The sequence below is a fragment of the Phalacrocorax carbo genome, chromosome 6, assembly GCF_963921805.1.
Source record: "Phalacrocorax carbo chromosome 6, bPhaCar2.1, whole genome shotgun sequence".
In the NCBI taxonomy this organism is placed as follows: domain Eukaryota; kingdom Metazoa; phylum Chordata; class Aves; order Suliformes; family Phalacrocoracidae; genus Phalacrocorax; species Phalacrocorax carbo.
The window spans coordinates 51,664,784-51,688,658 of record NC_087518.1 but is presented as its reverse complement, the minus strand read 5'-3'; the positions used below and the strand labels follow the sequence as shown (position 1 = coordinate 51,688,658).

Sequence of the window (23,875 nt, the reverse complement as noted above, 5' to 3'; positions counted from 1 at the left end):
TCAAGAGCGATCAAACCTTTATCTTTAATATAAATACTGATTTCTCTCTTTCAAAGTGAAATGGTATTTTTGTCAATTCTTGTATTAGGGACTAAAAATGTGCTGAAGAACTGGGCCTTTTTACAAGGGTGTGGAATGTGTATGCTCTTTCTCATGTGGATGAAGCCTCACGGTATGTGTGATGGTATGTAGTGTGGGTACAACTGTCATATCTTGAGTTACTGGGAGTGTCACTTGTTCTATGTTAAGGGAGTGAATCTTGCATACACTGACACCTGACTTCTTTCCATTCTGTTGTTTAATGAAAAATGAAAAGACAGTCAGTGTGTGAGCTACTAGGCCATGGAGACAAACTTGTCCCCTTTGAGGAGAGAGGCATGTAATAGTTTCATGTTCAGACCCTCATCTCTGGGAGTTACTGTCCTGCTCGCCTTTGCCAGAAGAGGGAAATGCAGGAGTGCTTCTATGAAAGAATAACATCTCTGGCCCAGCTCAGCTTGGTGTTGGGAGCATACATCTCTGAAAGTGTTTTCAGCTAAGCTGGCTGAATTTATGGTTAGGTGGATGAGGGAGCATATCCTTTTTTCCTGTAGAATTATAAGGCACTCATGCCCCTGTTGTGAGGGGTGGCAGGCAAATGGTGATAGTAATCATTTCAGTAGCTCTGTATTGATCTGTGCCCTTAGCCTTAGATATGTGTGTGTGTGTTCTCTATGGTAGACTTTATTGCTGATGCTGCTGCTCCCTGGCCTGAAAAGCCTGAGAGACTTTAACCTTGTGGGTGTTAACTTTTTTTAGAAAACCTGTTTTGGACAGTATTATGCAGCAGTGTAAGTTTCCTGAAACAGTTGCTTTTTTGCTTTGCAGGAAGAGTCTGGGAGCAGAATTAAGACACAGTTTTGTCAATTCACTAATGTTTAAGTTATTAGTAACTTCAAGGTTTGTTTCATCTACTCGGCTGTTCTGTAGTCTGTGTTAGTGCTGTACTTACTGCACCAAAATTGAGAACAAATGTTTAGAAAGTTCTCATAACATGGATCCAGCTACAGATTTAAGGAGTCTCTTGTGACTTTTCAGATGCTTTAGGGATTTGAGGATCACAATGATGCTTTTTGAAATGTTAAAAGTAGGATGCAATGTCATCGAGGCAGCAGTCAATGTTAGAGATGTAAAAAAAGGAGTTAAAACAACAGTTGTCTAGTAAAATAGCTTAACTTTTCTAAGAGTTCTCCTATTGGGCTCAAGTGTTCCACTGTGGTCGGCCTGAAACTGAAAACTTTAGTATACTAAACTCTGGTGGATGATCCTCTCATCTGTGCAGAGCACAGGAAAATGGATTTAGTGCTCAGAAACTGTTACCGCTGTTCATGCTACTTTGTGCTCCTTGTTAACCTGCCAGAATAAGCAGCCTGGCTAAACTTAAAGTCCTGCAACTCAGGACGTTAATTTGTGGTAGTACCTTCACAGCTGTAATTGTGCCAGCTACTTTTTGTTTGGCTAAAGGTGGATGTGTACGTTCCTGACCCTCTTGCTCTGGCTGTTTGATGCAACAGAACTGCCTGCCCGTTCCACCAGAGGTAGCTGCCAGTCTGCCACCAGGACAGAAGAGACAGTCTAGTCAGTGAATATGAATCAGAACTTTTAAGGTCTATGAAAGAGTTACAAACCAGATTAAAGAAAATTCACGAGTGCCTCTGTCTTTTAGAAGGCAGCGCTTCCCAAGGTAGGCCAAAGAAATAGGGGAATGAAAGTGCTTAATCTTTTCCTGACCTGTTACTGTGTATTTAGTGAAATACCCAATGTTACTTTTGAACCTTGCCATTCTAGGGACCCTGCTGTTTCTCCAGGAATTTCCAGTGCTGCTTTAACATTTACAGTGCAGAACAAACCTCTGCTGGGGCAGTGAGAAATGATGCATGACAGAGCTGCTGATGGAGGGAGCAAGCATAATGTTGCCTTATCCTTGGGATTTCTCCAGAGGAGGAAAACTCCCTGAACACTCCTCAGGCTTTAGAACCTATAGGGGCAGGTTTAGTGAAGGGCATTAATTGCATAGCACCCTAAGCACTTTGTGGATTGAGGAGTGGCTGTAATGCTGTACATGTGCTCATCTTTACTTTGCCTTCATTTTAGCTTTTTCAGGCCTTGCTGACTACTGTTTTAGTTCTGAGTTGATGTTGACTTTTTAGCAAGATAGAAAAACAAAGTGCAAGAATACTTCTCCATCCCCCTACCCACAGGTGGGCCTTAGGTTTGCGTCCTAAAACAGTAAGGTGCTATTGCTTCTTTTGAGAACAGCAGTCTTGTTGCTGTTTGAGTCCCTGTTCAGGCCTTTATTTCTCCCTCTCTCCATTTGTGTGGCTAGCTGATGATAGTGCAGTTGAAGAACTTGCCCAGTTTAAAGCAGAGTGTGGTTTCATTTGTTTCACACAGCTGATCTTAACCTGACTTAGTGTTTCACTTGCTTTGCATGCGTAACTCTTGTGTGTTTTCACCCTGTCCCCCCCAAGTCTGGGAAGGGTATGCCCCTGTGACTTTTGATAGGAAGCCTGGGATAGTGTTTGTAAGGAGCAGCACTCAGTGTTTTACAAGCAGCTGAAGCTGTATCCTCCGATACAGTTTTTCAGAGGTCAAAGTCAGCAGCTTTCCATATTCTGGAAGGTACAATGCAGTGAAAGCACTTTACCTCTCTTAGCAATTGCTCTGCAGCTGAGTGCTTTCAGAGGTGAAAGGACTTATTCATCTCAGCTGACTGTGAGCCCCTTAGCAATGAGTTCAGCTGGAAACAATACCTCCCTGTGAGGACTGTCTCATCTGTGTTAGTGAGTGGTTCCCTGCCTTTCCTCCATCTTGTCACTGTACATCCCCTTGGTGCACAAAGTGTGTGCCCGTGACCTGTAGCCATTGCAGCAGTGGCTATTGTGCCTTAAAATATTACCAGCTTTAATAGAAACTCCGCCCTCTCACTCGTCTGAGATCACACAGACTTTCTCTGTCAGCTTTAGTACAGGCAGGCTGGCTTTGGGCACCTTTCATGCCCATTTCAATTCTGCTTCACATCAGTTCTGCTGACATTGGGGCAGTAACTCCTGGCACAAAGGAGGTAATAGGTGATTTGTCTCAAGTTGAACAGCTCTTGCTGCTGTGATCTCTGACCGTGGTCTTAGTACTGATTCTGACCATGTCTGTCACACTTAGGGACGTTTTGCAGAGGAGATTTTTCCTAGATTGTTATCTTCTGCCAACCTTTTTGGTGCTCTTGTCACTATAACATCTTATATTTTCCTCATTGCAGTCTGGGTTTACATCACAGTATCAGGCTGAGGCAGTAAAACAGCAAAGCCTGGGTATGACTTGCAAGGACAAGTACAATTGGGTCATGAGGCATAGCTCTGTATGAATTATGTATCTCTTCTGCACTTCAGAAGGAATGTAATTGTGCACCCAGGCATCAAGCAAAAAGTAATTTGTACTGTTTGTGCATATCCTGAATAGACATTTGAAACAGATAGCTGATTTCAAGTGGTTACTCTTTTGTGGCACCACATGATTATATTGTTCTTTTATGCATTACTTTCTTGAGGAAGGAATAGCATGTGAAGGTAGCGCTGAAATTCTAGTCAGGTACAGAAACTACAGGATGTTTCTTAACCAGTTCTTGGTATTTTGAATAACCAAATGCCTAGACAATCCAAGATTATCTATCTATCTATCTATCTATCTATCTATCTATCTATCTATCTATCTATCTATCTATCTATCTATCTCAGAGGGTCAGAATTTAGCATTTCTTGCTCGGTTCTAAAAAAGAAAAACCAGAATGTGTTAAAATTAGCTATTTCTGTTTTTAAGAGCTTATAAACATATGTTGCTTGTCTTTAACTTTTTTCCAACGATGCTAGGATCTCTCCTACTTTAATGCAGTCCCTGTTACAGCATGCTGTTTTTTCGCAGCTGTTATCCTGTGGATTTCAGTGTTAGAGACACTGATTACATGTGAAGTTCATCTGAACTGCAACAGTGCAGTAAGTGTGCCCCTTAATAGCTCCTGGAACAAAAAGAGTTAACACAGCGTAGCTGCATAAAAGTTTAACACAGTGTCTGGTCTAGCTACAGTGAGTGTGCATGTTCTGAGGAGTATCTTTGTTCAAAACATTACACACAGGTGCATGTATGCTTTGAAAGAAGTAGTGAAAATGAGATGGTGCAGAAATCAATAAAAATTGAGTTTTCTCAACAGGTAAGTAGCTGATGGCTTCCTACATATGAAGACTTACTCTAAATAAATGTTGGCGAGGTTAATAATTTATAAGTGCAATTGCATCTTTTTGTCTTTGTCAGAAATTAATCAATCTCAGAATAGCTTTAGGTATTGCTTTTCAGCTGTGATTGTGTCTAGAGACTGTAATCAAAAAAATGTACTGAGGCACATTTCTGAAGAAGGGTTATAACTTACATAGACTTGACTCAGGAAGGCAGAGGAAGCTGAGGCACAGGGAGGTAAAATAATTCTGTGTCACACAACAGCTCAAGGGCAGAGCTATGAATAGAATGGAGGTCTCAAGGTTCTTGATCTAATGTCCAGTTGGCCAAATGAGGCTTGCTTTCCTGTAGTTACGCATTCTACATCTGCATAGTTCAGGAGAGCAGTGATACGCTGAAGTTGCTTGCTTGGGGCAGAGATCATCTGCTGATGTTTGTAAAAACACAGCAGTATTTCAAAGTATTGTATTGATAATAACAAAGCTGGTGATGGTCTGCATGGGTAGCGCTGGTGGCTTGATACAGGTACTGTAATTAGGGTACGATGTGGCTAGTGTAAGTTGCTGCTAGAAGTTGCCTAAGATGCATCTGTGGAAATGCCTTAAGAACGAAGCATACAACCTGAACAGTTGTGAATGCTGGTTTGGGGTTTTTCAACCTTCAGATTTACCACATCGAAAGCACTGTACTTCATGCTTTCCAGGCACGCTAATACCACAACCACCTTTTTAAAGGTAGCATTTTTTTTTTAGAACGGAAAAGTTTAACTTTGCTCTCCATACTCAAACACAGAACTCTCTTCTATTTAAACTTTAAAAAAAAAAATGTTCAGGCACAGACTGCACTTCTAGGATTCCTGCTCAAAGGATGAAAAACTGAGCTTCTGAAAAGAAAGGTATAATGGAATGGTTCAGGCAGTTTTAACTATAGCAATCACTAATGCTTTAGGTATAATTAGAAATCTAATTACTGTGAATTTAATTTCTAAGACTTTTCTGCCTTTTGAGACTTGCCCCACACAATTCTATCAGCTTCCAAATAGACTCTAAGTGGTTCTCCATTATACTGCTAGGAAATCAGTAATGCTGCTTTTCTGTTAGCACTGTTGACGTAATCTCTGTTTAGAAGTGTCTCCTCTGAACATTGGAAAAGCTTTTATTATTTTTAAATATGATTCATTATAACATTAATTACTATATTTTTGAGTTCAGAGCTTTTGTGTTTGGGTCCGGTACTTCATTAGAAGCAGAAGTCTGAGTTAATACAATGTAAAGACTGCAAATTGAATTCGAGTGAAAACATTTGTTAATTCTGATTGAAATTTCTAAGTTTGTCTCATTTAAGGATGCTTCAGATGTCGTTTGACTATTTCTAAACTTTTGAAATAGAAGTTTGCACATTGGAAAATAGGGCATTTGCATTATAAAGATATTATACAATACTGACACTTTCATAATATATTACTCCTGCTTGCTGGATATTTTGTTTTCCACAAAGTTACTTTTATGATTATAGCATATTGTATTATTTGAGAAACAGTTTTTGTGCTTCTGTGAATGGAAACCATGCTGTTTTATGAAGGGACTGCCTTTAGGCTGGTGTTTCCTGGCCTTTGAATGCTTTAAGTTTTTTGACGTAGTTGCTAAAACTTTTTTTTTTAAAGAAGAATTGAAAATAGCTCCTAAACTAGGGCTAAGTACTCTTTATTATGCACTCTCCTGTGCAAATTATGCTTCCTGTTTCAAAGGGTGGATGGATGAAGAACCAGAGAAATCTGCTGTTGTCTAGTGATTTGCTGCTTTTCTGATACAGCCTTGATGCAGATGCAGAATTCTTTCTTGTGACTAACTGTAAGCATGGCTTCAGCAAATGGCAATTGAGAAGGGAGAGGAACCAATAGGTGAAGAACAAAAAACTTGGTATTGGGAAGCTCACTCACTTCTAGCAAACTTTATAATTGTAGCATAAAAAAAGAACTAAGGTAAGAATTTTTTCTGCAGACTTCAATGTAATTTCAGGAAGTTAGGGCTACTTTGATTTTATTTAAGACCTAACAGTATAGCCAAAAGTTTTAAAAAAACCCCTCCTGGCTGTTGCGTATTAATTGCTGGTTTTGAGATAATGCTGTGCTAGTGTAAGTATACCTTGCTCAGCAGTCATGTATTTGTTTGTGGAATTACCCCGTAAGTAGCTTTCCTTATCCTTGTCCCTGTTCATGGTGTTAACTAATCTTGTGATGGTTTTTCTTCAAGGACCTGTTTATAAAAACGTTTGAGATATCTGTATGATTATTTTTTAATTTTTCCATTGTTTGTCTGGAAAAGCTGGACAAAAGCTGTGAGGCAATTTATTTTGCAGCCAGCTTTGCTGCATGTGTTGTGGACCAGCTGGATTTGAAGAGTTGTTCACATTTGTGTGGAAATGTTTAGATGTGCGACATGTGCTGTCAAATCTCTCTCCCTGAGAGCTCTATATAATGTATCTGGAACTGTCTGCTGCAGTATCCCTATTACCTCTTCCTGCAGGCGCAGTTCTTTTTTTCTTGTTTTATGCTTGTCTTTTTCTATAAGCAAAGATTTTTTTTTTTAAAGGCACATTGTGTCTCATGCTTGAAGAAGTGAAAGTTGTGAGGGGTGCTGTGATTTTTCCCCCACGCAGAGGAATTAAGTTTTTTGCTTGGTTCTGTGATCTATTTTTTGGCTACATGCTTTTATCTTTGTAAAGACTAAATAACATGATAGGGGAGGTAATGTGAAATGAATCTGGGACTTGCTGTACTGGAAAAGCGTCTGCTGTGCCCTTGGCTAAGCAGCTTCTGCTCCTCTGGCTTGTATTCAGATATGCTGGAAAACTTGTTTGTAAAGCAAATTGGACCAGGAAACTGATACAGTGTGAAAATAGAGAAGCCTCCTCTCCCTTCTCATTGCAGCTCTTTCGGAGGTGTACTTCTTAATCCATACCAGGCAGGCTGGCATGCTTAAACGTGTATTTTTGGCTAAAATGTTGTTGCAGCCATGCAGGGAAGGGTCAGGCTTGAAAGGCTGTGGCTTGTTGAAGCGTGCGGTTATTGCAGGTACCACGTGAGGGCAGCAGATGCCTTCAGCTTCACCCCCTCACCAGCTCTCCCCTGACGTGTCCAAACCTATTGTGAGCTGAATAAATATTTTTTAAAAAAACAACCCACAAACAAAACCCCAAAGCAAACCAAAAAGCACAGTATTCTTTCCTTCGCCGTTTCAAAGTGTCAGCTGCCATTGCCTGCGTGAACTTTAGTAAATACTACAGAGTCATTCTATAGAGTCATTTGGTTTTAGAGTAATTTAATTTGGAGGAACTTTGCTATTCATATCCACCACTGTTGCCAGTAGCTGTTTTCATAATCTAATCAAGTGACAAGTTTGTGTGTTTGCCTCCTGACACTTACATTCAGAAGGTCTTCTAGTGCCTTGTCCTAATAGCTGGATTTTTTTTTAAATTCAGTTGAAATTATGCATATGCCTAAAGAACCTGGGGAGAGTGTAAGGTTTTGAGCACCATGCTGGTGTTATTGCAGAGGGAGGAAAATCTAGACAAATCTAAAATTCTTAGGAAGCCAGGCTTTGTTCCTTCAATTGTTTACAGAACAGCTCATTCTATTTGCAGGATTTCTGCTAGTTGAAGAGAAAGTTCTAAGTATGTAATGTTATCTCCTGGGTTGGTGCTGTGGTGAAAATCTGGATGCTTCTAATCCTGAGATCCTTCTTGCAGATGTTGAAGCAGAGGAGAATAAAGGGTGAAAGACACATTTGATAATTTGAATTGCTTTTCACCAGGTAGAATTTATATGGGAACTGAAGACGAAAAAATGCTGGTCCTCTGCCAAGTGATGATGACATATTTATTATTTTTAAAACAATTACTGCTGTTAATTTATGTACTTTAAAGAGAGAAACAAAATAAAATTCTGGGGAGACAAGTTTGTATTAAGAAGCACATCTGTTGTGTGTATCTCATGTTTCATAGTAAAATCTGTATGAGTAAGTTCTGTCCATCCGTCACTGGTAAGTCTCACATAAGAGCAGCTGTGCCTGGTCAGACCACAGGCACAGGTCGCGTGGTGTCTTAGAAAACTGTCAGTGGGGTTAGCATTTACTGTTGTTTCTTCCATCCCATTTTTCTATCTTCCTGTAATGTGTGACCTTTCATTTCCTGAGATAGATGTGTTGTTTTTTTCATGTAATTGTGCCTCCTAAGGTTTTTCTGACATAAATTTCTCTGACTACTTTTCAAACATATCTATAAGCTTCTGCTACCACTTTCCCATGCTATTGAGCTTCCCAAATGATTGATGTTGTGTGAAAAAGCACCCCTAAAGCCTAGTGAAAACACGAGTTAAGAAGATGGGGAGTAACATTTCGTTAAATTGCCCTAAATGAATGGTGAAGTGGTTTATTTGGTTTTTTTTTTAAAAAAAGTGTTTAAGAAGATAGTGTAGTGAATATTTAACTCTGGGTAGAAATTATGACAGTCTAAAAATTTATCTGGGTTCAGAAAAGAATTTAATATTTCTGTAGAGGTTGGAAAAATCTAAGAATGTCTGACTAACCAAGATTTTAGAAAGCCAGATTTGGAAGGAGAATGAATCTTACTTCAAGGTATTAGACTTCTTTATGTGAACTTGCTAGGAAATAATATATTCTGATTGAAGGGTTTCTTATAAGGATGCCTCAGATCTAATTGAACAGAGGCATAGTCCTTTCCTGTGAATTTTTGCCCTAATCTTATAGTGGTTGCTCTCAACAGATGAATTCCTGTGTATTGACATCTGGTGATTTTTTTAAGGTTCCAAATCTACCATTTTAGGAAACCTATTGCAAATTGCTGCCCTTTTCCAAATGTTTCCTATGTTGTAAGCACTTATGTGCACTTAATCTTTTTTCTTTGAAAGCAGCTAATCTTTGTACTTGTTAGGTTCACATGTGGTAACTATTGATACAAGATCAGCTTGAAGATGAAAGTAGATTTATTCTAGCAAAGCAGGGTTTTGGAATTTGGAATTAGGCTTAGGAAACGTTCAGAATTAGTGGCTGATGCTGGTCTTTTCTCTGTTATTTTATCATTGTTTTGAAACTCGGAAAAACTTAATACTCTGTTTTCTGGCTCAGGTTGATCCTGAGAAGTAAATTAAGGCTAATTTGGACTGGCCAATCAATCAATCCCTTCCTGATTTACTTTGGTAGCAAATTAAGAAGGCAGTGTTTTCCTGGAGCAGAATCTCTGCCTCTCTCTATTCTGCTGTTTAAAACAGAATTGGTTTTGCTTCTCTCTTACCTGAGTTTATATTAATATACTTTTTTCTGGGTCCATTTAGCCATTGTCATTGCAGGTTTAGTAGTAGAAAGAGCTCTTTCACTAAATGTAACTGCGGTATATTCACACATTTGTGTGCACACACATGTAATGTAAGTGGGAAAAGACCAGTTTTCATCTTCTATTATGTGTCCAAATATAGAAATCTAGAGGAAAATACACCTACATTTATTAGTCTTAATGTGCACCTTACTGTCCAATTCTTTCTGGTTTATAATATCTTTCAAAAATTTTCAGTGTTTTTTAAGAATGGAGCAAGACTTTGCAAAATTATAGCATAACACCAGTTGGAAGGAATATAAGGAGGTTTCCAGTCCAACCTCCTGGTCAAAGGAGTATCAGTTATTAGGTGAGACCAGGTCTTTATCCAGTCAGGTTTTGAAAACCTCCAAGAATGGAGACTGTACAACCTTTTCCAACGCTTCACTGTCTTCGTGGTTACCAGACTCTTCTCCACACCCCATCCAAACCTCTTATTTCAACTTCTGACTACTGCCTCTCATTGTCTCACCATGTGACGCTTCAGGAACCAGGCTCTGTTTTCCTGGTAATCTTCTTGCAGGTGCTGGAGGGCTGCCCTCTTGTCTCCCTGAAGCTTTGTCTTCTGCAGGCTAAACAAGCCTTGTTCCCTCTCTCCTCATAGGTCTTGTGTTAGTGCCCTTGTATTTGATCATATACACAATCCCTTGCTTGTCTGTAGCCCTCCCTGGAGACCAGGCATGATGCATTGAGACAGAGGACTCATTGTCATTTGAAGGGGCTTGTGGTTCTGTTTTTTTTTCCTGAACTTTTTGTACTGCTTTGTGTCAGTTAAATTGGTCCATATACTTTCTGGTATTTCAACCTTCTGTTTCAAACAGCTCTTTACTGAGCATGTGTTGCACTGGAGGTGCATGGTACCTGAACTGGAGCTTGCTGAAGAAATGCCGGATCAATGAAGGGGCACTTAACATTGAATGTATGATATTGAATATACAATAATGATACAGGTAATGTTGTTTCTACCACAAATGCCTTTTGCCTCTCAAGAGGTTCAGTGCAAAAGCAGTCACTGTTAAGGGGGTATAGAACACTGGGATGAGTAGAAAAACAGACTTCAGGCAACCAGTTCCATGGTGCTCTAGTAGAGAATTTTTTCCTAATGTCCAGTCTGAACCTCCTAATCTGTACCTTGTGGCTGTTGTCACTTTCTTCCCTTGAAGGACTCCCAGGATTGAGTATGTTTTCCATATGGCTACTTTTTTTTTTTCCTACAAATGTTGTTTGTAGGTAGAAAATGAAGTCCTGAAAGCAATGTGAGAAGTGGGGTAGTCAAAGACAGTCAGAGCTCTCTTGAAATTCCAGAGCTCAACAGATGAGAAAGTTAGTGAGGAAAGGCAGTGGCTGTTTGTGCAATACTATTAATTTAGGCTCTGAGTACTTGACACACAGCTATTTAGTAAGCTTAGGATAACAAAGAACTATTTGGAAGAGGATGGCTGTTACAGACTGCTGTGTAATCAGATGTCAAGGACTGGTGTGATGATGATGGTTGCAAGGGGGGCTGTGCATGTGGTAATTGGCTCCCTCTGGAGAAGACAGTGCTGCTGAGAATAGCCGCATTGGCTGCGAACGCTGCTGCGTTTGAACTGCTTCTGCTGCTGCCAGCTATTAATGATAGGCATGTCTGGTTGTCACTAAAAACGTGGAGATATTTGGAGTGTTGAATGCAGGTTTGATCTTCACTGAAGTGACTACAAATTTGGGTTTGCAACCAGTTTCAAGGGGAGCTGGGCAACTCCAATGTGTTGCATCCAAAAGTGCTCTTAATGTCTCCCTTGTGTACTTGTGTTTGGTTTTTCTAATCCTTTTGAGCATTTGTGTTGCTTATTCTATCGTGTTTCAACTTTCTGGACGACTTTGTTCAAGTCCTTCTAGTTCTGCAGTTTCCAGTGTAATGCAGATGTTATTTTCCAAACTATTTTTGAGGTAGTTGTGTTTTGGCTTTTTTGTTGTTGTTTGGTTTTTGTTTTTCTTTTTTTGTTTCATTTTTTTTAGTCAGGCATCTACACTAAACTGTTTAAATCTTTCCCATTAATTGTTTCATTTATTCAAAACTCTCTGTGGTATAGGAACACTTGAGGTATTCCCTTCATTCTGCAATAAGACGTGCTGGTGGTGACCATAGCCCAGTATATTGCCATTTCATCTATCTTTTGACTCCTTTTAGCCTTTGCGTGCAGTTGTCGGTCTTTCTGGCTGCAGTGACTACAGCAACAGTAGTGGTTGTCTCTTCACAGTAGCTCCACTGATGTCCCTCAAAGGTGAGATTTCCAAAGCATGTAAGCTAATAATCAATGACAAATAACATAATTTCTTTTTTTTCAGCAAGACTTGAGAAGTGAATATATTCCTTTTCTAAGCCATTTTCTCTGAAAATAACTTTTATCAGTTCCTCCTAGCATGTGCCAGTATACACTTCATAAAACATTTTAATTAAAAAACATTATTTGTGGTATTTCCTTTGTCCATGTCCACTGGGAGCTGTTGGAATTAATGTTTCCAGAAGGCTTCAGTTTGCATTGATTGCTGGGTGGTTCTCATCCTACATCACATAGTGTGAAGCCTCATCTCTGAAATGTCTGTCTGGTCCCATAAAATGTTTGGGAAAATGCAGTTATGTGCTATCACGTGGGGTATGCATCCCCTGCAATTGCATGTTGGCTGCTGCACTCTCAGACAGGATTATAAACACGTGGAGGTGCTTGTATATTAGAAGTTTCATCTTGAAAATAGGAGGGAATCCAAGTGAATCATTTTTAATTTCTCTTTTCCCCCCATGTTGTTTCTCCATCAAGGCAAATGCTTTTGGCTTGTCTTAAAGGACAGGCTTGAAAGTGTCTCACATTTCTAGATGAATGCTGGGCAATTGTACTGAGAAACAAGTTATCTTGCTGTGATTGTAACCATCTTGGGACTTGGACTGTATTGAAAAATGACATGTCTTCTGCTACAAGGCAGAAGCTGCCTATTGCTGTCCTGATGTTAACAAGAGTGAAACTTAATTTTAAATTTTTTTTTTTAAGCACTAACAGCAGAGAGATGAGACTAGTAGTCCTGAACAGTCAATCTGTAGTAAGGAAAGGATGGTGTTAAGCTCTAAAATTATGTATTTAAGTGTGTTAAAAAAATTTAGTATTTCTTTTTAACTGCTAAAATTTATTTTCATATTTATGTATCTCAGTGCCATTATCTTTCATTTTTGTACTCCTGGCACTCTGTCTTTTAGCCCAGCTACCTCACTGGTATTAAAAAACAACTGGGAGCAAGCTAGAACTGCAAGGATGTTTCCTTTCCTATTGTATAACTGTTTAGCTACTTCCTAAGACACTTGAGTAAATACTTAATTTGTAAACTGATTGTCCTATGTTTTTTTTTAGAGTAGATTAATATACTTCATTTCTAGTGCTGTTTATTTTCTTGATTATCTGATCTTAAATATTGCTACTCATTTTAGAAGCTGTATTTTTTAACAATGGCCACTCAAAATGTTTTCCTTCATAGGAAATTGAAGAAAATAACCTTGGAAAGAACTGCAGGAGGTCTGTCTCTGGGTCTTTAGAAACAATATTTTTAACATAATTTTATGCCAACATATGTCAGAAGTACTCTATAAAATCTAATGATGGAAACTTGGGCACTCTATCCCAGTGCTTAATTATTTTCTCTGTAGACAGATTTTTCCTGATGTCTACTTTAAATCACTTTGGCCACAATTAAGTCAACTGCAAGCTTTTCTGGTCTGGTCCTTGCCTACCCCCTCCACCCCTTGCCACACACCCACCCCTCCCCATGTGTTTATGTATTTTAGGTTAGTTGATAGCCTTCTTTTAGTCTTATTCTCTTCAGGTTTGGAATCTTTAATCTTTCTAGTGGAGAAATTTTTTTTGGACTCTGATCTGTCTGTGTTTCTTGGAGTGTGGTACTCAAGAATGTATTTCTCTGGAGGCTCTGTCTGTATGAGTGGGGTAGAAAAACATGGCTTGCAGTTATGCTCTAGTTTATGCTTTTCAGTGCAAAGACTGGGGTTTCAGTATTGTGGTGCTGATTCAGTTCAGCTTGCTGTTCACTGTAACTCATTATAACACCATTATGTCTGCTTGGAAGTACTGTGTTCCCGTGCCAAGATTCAAATGTTTGTATACTTGCCGTATCCTTGGATGTCTTCTTGCTGTTGCTACAGAATGTGTAAAGATGTGGTTCTGAGTCTGCTTTGATGGAAAGACATGAAACCATCTTTGAAGCTTAAAAGTTGTGTCCTTTGACCAAAGACAATCAACTGCTGCCTCCCATCTCTTCAGAAAAAGACACTGAACTGGGTGGAAGTGTCTTATTAGCAATATCGTTATGGACAACGTGTTCTGTTGGGTTTCTCTTAATTTCAAGCTCTGTAGACATTTTGTCATGTGTGTCCCTGCCCTAATACGCTTTCTAGATTGGGCAATATCGGGTTGTTTTCTATAGTAAGTTGTACAACTTTTGTTTCTTCTCTGTACTGAAGGATTTTTATTTTCTATTTTTATTTTTTTCTGAAGATGGGTGGTGTAAAGTACTGGATTATACTTAAGGATATTCATTCACAGTTCAATTTTGGGACAGTAATCTTAACTACATTATCTAGTTAGAGCATTCCTTGCTCTTCTATGTCTTTTCCTTCATGCTGCTTGTTCATACAGGCATTCTGTGATGAATATACCTGTGCTTCAAATCAAGCTTGGGAGCATTTTTTTGCCATATAGCGCTCATATAGTCTACACTTATCTTCCCCCTCCATGCTTCCCACATGATGTGAGAACAGTACGTGCACCCAGTTTCTGAATTTCTCTGCCAAGAGAGATCATTAGTGGTACTGCAAGGGCAGTGTTTCCTGAACCTCATGGTTTGTGCTGAAGCTTCTCAGTGATCCTCTGTGAATGGGTCTGGAAACGTCATCCCAAGGAGAAGCCCCGACCTCCCTGTTTCTGCTCCTCTTGCTGTGCTGAATCTGCAATGTGATGGTCCTTCTTCCAGCGTGGGGATGGTGGGTGGTCATAGGCTATCAGAAGTAGAGGAGTCTGCCTGTGTTGTTGCCCCGGGGCCATTTGCAGATGAGATGTAGCTGTCAAGTTGCTTTTGGAAGAACCTTCTGATAGAATATTTCAATTTCTCTATGATGTGTGGCTGAGCGTTGACTGGCTCTGGTCTTCCTTACCTTAGAAGATAGACTTAAATTTTTTTTTTTAAATTTTAATACTATTTTTAAGGCTGAAACTATCTGTCATTTTCCAATCACAGAAAAAGGCCTTGGGAAAAGAAGTAGATTAGCATTGTAACCAACCCTAAAACCTGGCTCTGTAGTTGGCAGAAACCAACAAACTTGGAACATGGGTAGTTAATGAGTAAGTCTAGGCAGGTGGTGTTGATGCATCAGGGTGTTCCTGATGGTCAGGGCTGCGCTTCATCTTATGCTATGCTGCTTTGTAACAGTAGAGGGTACTGTTGGTGTAAGATGAAAAAATGAGTTTTTTCACACGGAGCTCAGATTTTCGTTTTTATTCCTAATGTATTGGTCATTGGAACTGTTGAGATATTACATAGTCACCTCTGGGTCGCTGCCTTGTCTTCATCCCATCCATTTATGGATTTACTAAGTAGTTTTGCAGACAGTCCCCTGATTAAGTATGAACATTTTCTCATTATTTTTGCTGTCACAAAAAGTGCTTCAAAGATGTGTCTTCTGATATAGCTTGTTTTTCCTTCAGCGATGTAGAAAGACTGTTCCTTCTTTGTTCTAGATTGAGGTGCTGATTATGCTGGACAGCTTTGCAGAGAGTTGTTCTTCTGGAGTTAAAGAAAGAACAGTAATGGTTTGGGTACAAAGTTGCAATTATTCCATCTCTTTTGTTGGACAGCCCTACAAGAATCTCTCCTCTGTTTTATTTACCACATTCTTACATAGCCTCTGGCTGCTTCACTACAGAGTTGTTTTATTTGAATGTTGACAGGTGTGCAGTATTTAAGACTTGCTTTTAAGGAATGTTACAGCTTTGCCAGGGATAATTTGAGTTCTGTGGAAAGGACCTGAGCTTTCCAAATCTAAGTTTCGGAGGGTATGGTTACATGGTATGTATATTTTCATGGCAAATCTGCTGCAAGTAACTGCGTAGTAGCATTTTTAAGGAGTATGTTTGGTGTTTTTGTCCATACTTTTTCAGTGATCTGGTTTACAACCTCCCCCTGCCCTCTGAGCAGTTGTCTAGCCCAGCTGTGCTGGGGGGAGTTGCAGTGATGTGCTGGGCCACACGGGCTGTGAAAATGTCCTTAATTTTGCTTTGCTGCCAAAGTACTGTGTAAGTACACCTTGAGGTTCGTGTTCATTTGGGGTTGGAATTGGCAGCCCTGATGGGAGTGAGACACCTTCGGTTTGGTCACTGCTGTAGTCCAACTGTTAAGGTACTTATGTTGTTGAAAATCCTAATATGGGTTTATTTGATATTATGCTGGCAAAAAGTACTACTTTGTGAGTAAAGCTTTCCACTTGGCAAACTGATTTAAGTCATAATGTCACAGAAGAGACCCCTTGTAGGTACAAGATATAGTAGTTACAGTAGCAAACTCATTGAAGCCCCAAGTTCTTCAGCTGCTGCGTCTACCTTTTGTTATGGTTTGTCCACACAGATAACTTTACTGGTATTACAGTGTGATTTCATTAGGAGAAGACCTTATGTAGACAAACCTGAAAGAAATTTATTCATAGGCACCAGTAACTATTTCCCCAATCTGTCCTTGTTCTGTGTGTTTCTGGGGTGGTAGGGTAGCTTTTAGTGTTGGAGTCAGCTGGGAGCAGAAAACAGAAGAGATCTGTCAGGTAGGAGTTGAGCTAAGATGGAGGAGGAGTGGATAGAAAGGTATTGGTGTGTTTTTGGGCTTTGGCTGCAGGAAACACTGATAGCACTGTTATAAACGTGTTTTGAAACATCACTTGTTCTTTGAGCTTCAACACTAACCCTTGTTTCTACTGTGTACCCTGAGCTAGCTTTTTCTGGTTGACTGATTGCATGGTAAGCAATGCTAGCCTACTCTAAAACAGCTGAAGACCACAAGGGAAAGGTGTTTTGCCGGTTTGACCTCTCAACCAGGGCAATCCTTGTGATGGCTCAAAGGAAGGGACAAGGGCCAACGGGTTCACGGGCTGTTTGGTGCTGTGTTGTGAAGCTGTGCCTTCCGTGGCATCACTGTTCAAATTTTTACTAGCAGAAAGTGGGGCTTTAATGATCCATCAGTTTGAAATCTAATGGTGGAAATTGTCAGCGGAGGACACTTCGGTCACATTGAGTATAGTGGGTAACTGCAGAGAAACTGCCTGGGTCCTGCGAGCTAACTCAGGTAATTCCTGGCCAGAACGCTCCAGTTTGCACACTGTTGTATTTAAGTGGCTGTTCCTCTTGTGAGAGCCAGTAGTAAAGAACAGCTTATTATGGGTAATAGTCATGACCTCCACCAGATCTTATAGTGGATTTTCACTCCTTGATTCAAATAGTAGCTGTAACAATACGTTTCATTATCCTGGGAAGGAAATTCTTTCTATGTGAACCTTAACCTTATAGTTATTATATTTATCCTGTGCTCAACTCTGGATAAATTCAGTTCTCAGATTGAAATGTGTTTTTAAGACTTCTTGCCTGGCATAACATTACCAGCAGACTGGAAGGTTTGTCTTTTTTGCAGTTGAGTCCTCTGCATTTAATTCATTCTGAATCAGTCTAACGTGAGAAGTAGTTGCATGAAAACCCTGAGAGCAATGCTGATTTAGAACAAGGTGTTTCACAAAATCACAAAATATTTGAGACTAGAAGGCACATCTGGAGATGTTCTTCATCCTCATAGTACAACTGGGTTTTTTTGTTTAAATAGTTTTTCCTGCTTTTCAGTTTGTTCCCATTGCCTTTTGTCCTTTCACTGGGCACCTCTGAGATGAGTCCATCTCTGCCTTCTTTATTCCTTCCCATCAGGTTACATTATTAAGATCCTCCTGAGCCTTCTCTGCTCAAGGCTAAACAATCCCAGCTCTCTCTGCCTCTCATATGGCAGATGCTCCAATCTCTTAATCATCTTAGTTTGCTGGACTAGCTCCAACATCTCTCTTGTAGTGGGGAGCCTAGCACTGGACCCAGCCCTCCAGCGGTGCCCCCCCAGTGCTGAGCTGAGGGGAAGGATCCCCTCTTTCTGCTGGCAGCCCTCTGCCTCATGCAGCGTGGGATGCTGTTGGCCACCTTTGCCACCAGGGCACATTGCTGGCTCAGTTCAGCTGCTCCACCAGGACTCTTGGGTCCCTCTCTGCAAAGCTGTTTTCCAGTACAGGCTGGATGGCAACCTATGGCATAGAACTATTCCTCTGAATTCCGGACTTTGTGTTTCCCTTTGGCGAACTTCATGAGATCTGTCTGCCCCCTTCTCCAGGCCTTTTCCATGTTTTTTTTTTTTTTATCAGGAGGAGGCCCACATTTTCCCTAGGCTTTCTTTTGCTGCTAAATTACCTGTAGAAGTGCTTCTTGTTGTCCTTCATGTCCCTCACCATTTTCAACTCCTGACAGGCTTTGACCTTCCTAAGCCTGTCTTTGCACTCTAGGGCAGTGTCTCTGTATTTGTCCTAGCTCACCTCACCCTGCTCCCACCTCTTGTATGCATTCTTTTTATGTTTAAAGGTCTCTAGTACAGGTCTCCTGGTGCCTTTGCTTGATTTCCTGCATGTTGGGCTGGATGATTCTTGTGCTTGGAGGAGGACATCCTTCAAAATCAACCAACTCTCCTGTGCCTGTCTTCTCTCCAGGCCCATATCCTATGGGTTTCTCTGAAGTAAGTTCCTGAATAGGCTGAATTCTGCTCTCCTCAAGCCCAGACTTATGATCCTGCAATTTGCATTGTTTCCTTTGCCTTGGTTGTGACTTAAGGCCTTGGTTCTGTGACTTTGCTGGCTTGAGCATCAGTAGTGTTAATACCTCAGCCTGCGTTTGTAGTGAGCTGGCTAGGTCACATTTGAATCTGAACTAGAGTTTTTTATTTCTGAAATTCATACCTGAGGTTCACCAGAAAAGTCAGGTCTGGGTAAGTGTTAACTTTTCCTGCAGCAAGCTGTACTTTCTTTTGGTATGTTCTTAACTTACATTTACTGATTAATCTTTTCCTTGTGTGTGTCAGTCTTTGGTACCAATGCTGGTACAGTTGCCATTAGTCTCTCTGATTCTGACTGCTGGACACAGATTTACCTTAGAAAAACTTCCATCTAGTTAGATATCATTAAAATGACTTTCCTGCTAGACCCATGTCCATCCCCTTATGGGTGCCTGAAAATGGGGATTAAATATGCACGGTCTAGCCATGCCCTGGATTGTTCCGAGATCATGGTGTAAGTCAAAGCATTTCTTTGTGGTAAAGCTATCCTATCCTCTATGTATCCACAAAAGAAAAACTGGCCTAGAATAGCTGACTGCACAACTAGCATAGGAGTTATATAGGCTGTTCTCTTTCTTACAGCTCCAAAGTCTGTTCAGTATCCTCATGGTCATTAATAAGTTTCATGTAGCATGGGTATGGTAAAGGTATAAGGGGATTCTGGCAAGTGATCCAGCTGCCTTTTTAGGAGTGTTTTTCTCAGTGGAATTTGTTCAGTACCTTTCTTCAAGTTCTGCATCTTCTCCCCACACCTGGTTGGTTACCTGTAAGCGGTGGCTGTACCAGCTGGTACTTAGGGGGAGTGGAACACCACTCTTAAATGCTGCACCTCGGACAGAATTGCAGAGTAACATCCTAGTTAGTATCCAGTATTCCTGGTCAGCACAGATGGAGAAGTGCTGGCAAAAATACTTGCAAAGTGATTTGAGAAAGCTCTGCTTGCTGTTAGTCACTACCACCAAATTAGCTTAATTAAAACCAGCTGTGGGAAAGTGGTCTGCTGCAACTGATAAATCTCATTTCCTTCTCTCAAGTGTCTGTGGGCCTAGGGCTGGTGATAACTGCCTGCTTGGATGCAGTGAGGATCTTAAGGTGGTTGCAGTTCTCTTCCATATGTGCAATTTTGAAGTTGGCCCTAAATCCTGCTTTTGGCTCGCATTTCTCCATATGGATTCCTTGGCCTTGAGATGCTCGCGTTTGTGTATCGCGATGAATAGCATCTATTATGGTTAGTGTCACCATTACTTGATTTGGTTTGGGAGAGTAAGTGGGCATGTTTGTTTGTTTTAGTATGGTTTAGAAAGAATGTCAAGGTTATCCAGCCTGAGAAATATGGTATTTTATTAAAGTTTAAACACCTCACAAAACCAGAAGAACTCCTTCCCCCACAACCAAAACCTGGCTATAAAAGCCAACAGCTTAAGCCGTTTAGAACATAGTTTGCTTTCTCTCCATGACCAGCAGTCCTTTGTGTTTTGTGAACTGGTGTCTTGGGCGTCTGCAATATTCTTTATTTGTAGAATGCTCTACTCGTTGCTGTCTCCCTTCACTTAATCCTCTCCTCTCTTTCCCTGTCATCTGTTGTGCAGGCAATTTCACAGTCAAACTTATGGCCAAAAAGTTGCCTACTTTGATGGCTTGTCACAAACCAAGAGGAGGCCATTTTCCATTTCTGAACTGAACCCAGATCTGCCAACATCAAGCTGTTGGGTTTTTTTGCCAGTTAAATGATGTTGTGTTAGATGAGGCAGCTGTTTTAGAGTAAGGTTAATAAAATGACTGTTGCCTTTTATAAGAAGTTCTGCTAGGGGAGTAATCCAGAAATGGTGAAACTCTAAAATTTGTGAATCCCAGTGAGCCTGTGAAATCCTGGCTGGGAGCATACTTCAGCAGGTGGCTGGAAATGCTAATAAGGAATGGGGTCTGTTGCAGAGTGGGTTTTCTTTGTGGAAATTGAATTAATTTAATTGAATTAATTGAAGAATGAGAGTGGCTTGTGGCAGCTCTCAATTTCTGAAGTTCTAGCTTTTGGTGAAATAGAGTTGGCAGTTTCATGTGATCTTCTCAAAACCATTTGATGTTTCAATGATGCTGGTACTGCTGGATGCTGGATTACTGGTTTTAAGCGAGCTGTTCCCTTGCCTTGGTATTTTGATTAAGGTAGTCCATTGATCTGGGTTGGCTTTTGCTTTCTGTTTTTGGGATGGGTTGGGTTTTTTTGCTTGTTTTGGTGTGGGGTCCTCCCCGCCAGGCCCTTCGAGTCCTCTGAAAGTCTGTGTGACTGCTCGAAAGAGAAAAGCTTATATGGGTGTGCCAGAGGTGTAACTGATCAGTGTAGATCACTGCACATTACATTGTGGCAGATCTGAGAAAAATGTGTATGTGTGTGACTAAACAAGAGGAGTTGCAGCAATAATTACCTTTCTACCAAACTTGTAAAATTTGGTTTCTTTCCTTTAATATTTTTCCAGTATACTATAATAATAGTGTTATCTATTTTGTTCACTTGTTGCGAACATGCAAAAGAGACTTTGTAGCTCTCCCAAATAGGGTCACCCAAGTTTTTTGGATGCAGTACAGCAGATGAGCCTGGTCATTGTCCTGAACATGGAAATGAGGTGCTGCTGACAGAATTTAGTCCATCTCAGGGTTATTTTTTATATGTTTTGATGAACCTTATTTTTTTTTCTTCAAACACTTCTGCAAAAAAAAAAAAAAAGGGAATGAGAATCTATACACACTGCTCAGAGTTACTCTGGTTTTGTTTTTTTGTTTTGGGGACTTTTGTTTGTTTTTTCCTCCAAGTGTGGGAACTTTCATAGTCAAGCAGATACTCTGGGAACAAAATAACATTTGGTTTTGGCATCCTTGTAGGATGCACAGATGACTTCTGGAACATCTTTATTTCAGATTTGCATGTGTCAATGTTTTGCATCGTCCTAAACCAAGCTCTTGCATAGATGTAATGGCCTTTGTAGACCCCTTAGTGTGGCTGGAAGGTGAAGACAAAGCCGAATGCAAACAAGCTGCTTTTGAAGACATTTGACTTTGAAAGAACATATGCTTGGTACCTCTCTATATATTTACTACCTATAAAACATGTACTGTGCAGGACCTCTCAAATCCAAATTTTGGTGCATGTTTTAGAAACTTAATGAGTTTTTAGGATCTAGTGGGCCAGAAACCTCTTCAGATTTTGAAGTGAGTTGTGGTGATACTGTTAAAAATCAAACAAAAACCCCCCAGACTTCCCTCTGGCCCCAAACTGCAAAAAACATGAGTTGGAAATGGATCCAACAGACTCTGTTCAGTGTCACCCTTCATGTTAATAAATGGTCTGGGTCCTTATAATGCAAAAGGAAGTAGAATGTTGCCATTTTCTAGGAAGATGCCTATAAAGCACTTGAATTCAGGAGATGTTTTATGCTTGTACACTTTTCTTGTACCTTACTCCTTCCTGTCATTTGTTTGTGTTCTGGGCAGACACAGGAGAGATGAGAAGTGTCACTGTAAAGCTGTATATATGAACTTGTTGGCAGTTATTTTGGCAGCTGCGCCAGATGTTGTGTACTTCAAGGTTTTGGGAGGCTTTTGACCACTGGCTTAATATCATAAGTAGTAGATCATTTTCAAACAAACTCAAGAATGTGAGTTTCCTGATGGAACACAGAGAAGATGATTTCCGTACTCAAGAGAGGGAGAAGAAAAATGGTTGAATGGCTCCAGTAGGCATAAAATCAGGACCAGGCTATTAAAATAGTTGTTCTAATTGTCATTAACTGCGTGCAGGTATCTTTATGTAAAACAAAGATAATGTGCAGCAGCCTTCCAGACCTCTGATGGTTGTCACAAATACAGTTCTTGCACTGCTTTAAGGTTAAAAACCCCATGTCCATATTTAATAAAAATACTACAAGAGTAAAGCAATTTACTTCTAATTATGAATGCTTTGTATTTTTATACCTAAGGTAACAATATATATTCTCTTTGCACTATGAAGGTACAGAATTAATTTTCCTTGTGCCAGTGCTGTGCAATAACCTAATCAAGAAATTTTAGTATATTTGTCTCTAATTTGAAACAGAACTTTTTAAAGGACAAATTTAAGGGTATTTTGCTGTATTTGTAGTTTAAAGCTGCTAGCATGTAGTAAAGAGTAATAATGTTTGAAGCTTTTGAGGGATTTTATATGGAAATTGCTTGGTATTCCAAAACTTACGTGAAAATTACATGCATGAGCGCTAACCAAGAAAACCGAAGGATATGTGCTATTTATATTTTTCTGATGATGGAAATATGTAAATAACATTAGGATAAAGTTACTTTTAAGAACAATTTGCACCTTTTGAAGTTTGTTTGAAAGCATCCAGCAAACAAATTATTTTTGTTTACATCTGTTTTGCATCATCAAAATGCTGAGCGTGGCCTTTAGTTTGCAAAAGATGTATTGGAGTATTTTCAATGGTTTGTCCATACGAGTGGGGTTAGGTGCTTTAATTAAAAAAAAAACAAAAAACCCCAAACAGTTGTGATCTGTAACCCTCCTGACCAGTGTTTCTGTTTGAACTAAATGATGGCTATACTAATAATCATTAGACACATTCCACACAGAATAAGGAGGTTTACTGTTGATTCAGTAGTTTTCTGTATTAAGCCATGTCAGTGGTTAAATTGGTCTGTCCTCTAAATATTCCTAACCATTAGATCCAACAGTCATACACAGGTGAGCCTTAAATACAGTTTCGCCTGTGCCTCCTGATATAGCCAATGTACATCTTTGCTGTTAATTTCAAAGACAGAGGCAGCGTGTTTTTGTTACTGAGATTATCTAGGAAACACCAGTAGTGACCCTTTTAAAATAAATATATTAAAGAATTAATAATTTTGAAGTATTAGCTGGAGATACACATTCAGATGATACGTAGTCTGAACCTAAAGCAAGTGCTTTACATCTGAGTGCATAAATACTGTATTTCTTGATGAAAAGAGTGAATCTTCTATTCAGAAACAAAATATGGTTTTACTTCGTATTGATTTGATTAGACTGGTACAACCACTGATGCAATGTTCCTGAACTGAGCTGGTGCTATCTTACTGACCTACGTTGTCACATTTCTTCTTGTGTAACTCCCCAACTGCCAATATTCATTTTCTGTCTCGCCACATGGATTGTAAGGTTAGAAGAGAGAATTTTTACTGTTCTATAATTTATTGCATGTTCTGCTATGGAATTTGAGTATATGACTTAGCGCTACAATAATAATTGAAACCAAAATATGAGACTTGGCTTAGG

General features: G+C 39.8%; 1 protein-coding gene across 7 annotated transcripts in view; it reads left to right on the top strand.

The window, feature by feature from the left end:
• ST3GAL3 (ST3 beta-galactoside alpha-2,3-sialyltransferase 3) overlaps positions 1–23,875 on the top strand; it is a 190,842-nt gene that overhangs the window by 5,811 nt on the left and 161,156 nt on the right. The window contains exon 1 of one of the 7 annotated variants that reach the window (XM_064455278.1): positions 6,072–6,113. The exons of the other annotated variants lie outside the window; for them this stretch is intronic. The gene's annotated coding sequence lies outside the window, so the exon portion shown is untranslated. Of the gene's footprint in view, positions 1–6,071; positions 6,114–23,875 lie in introns of those variants that run through there. 7 annotated transcript variants of the gene reach the window in all.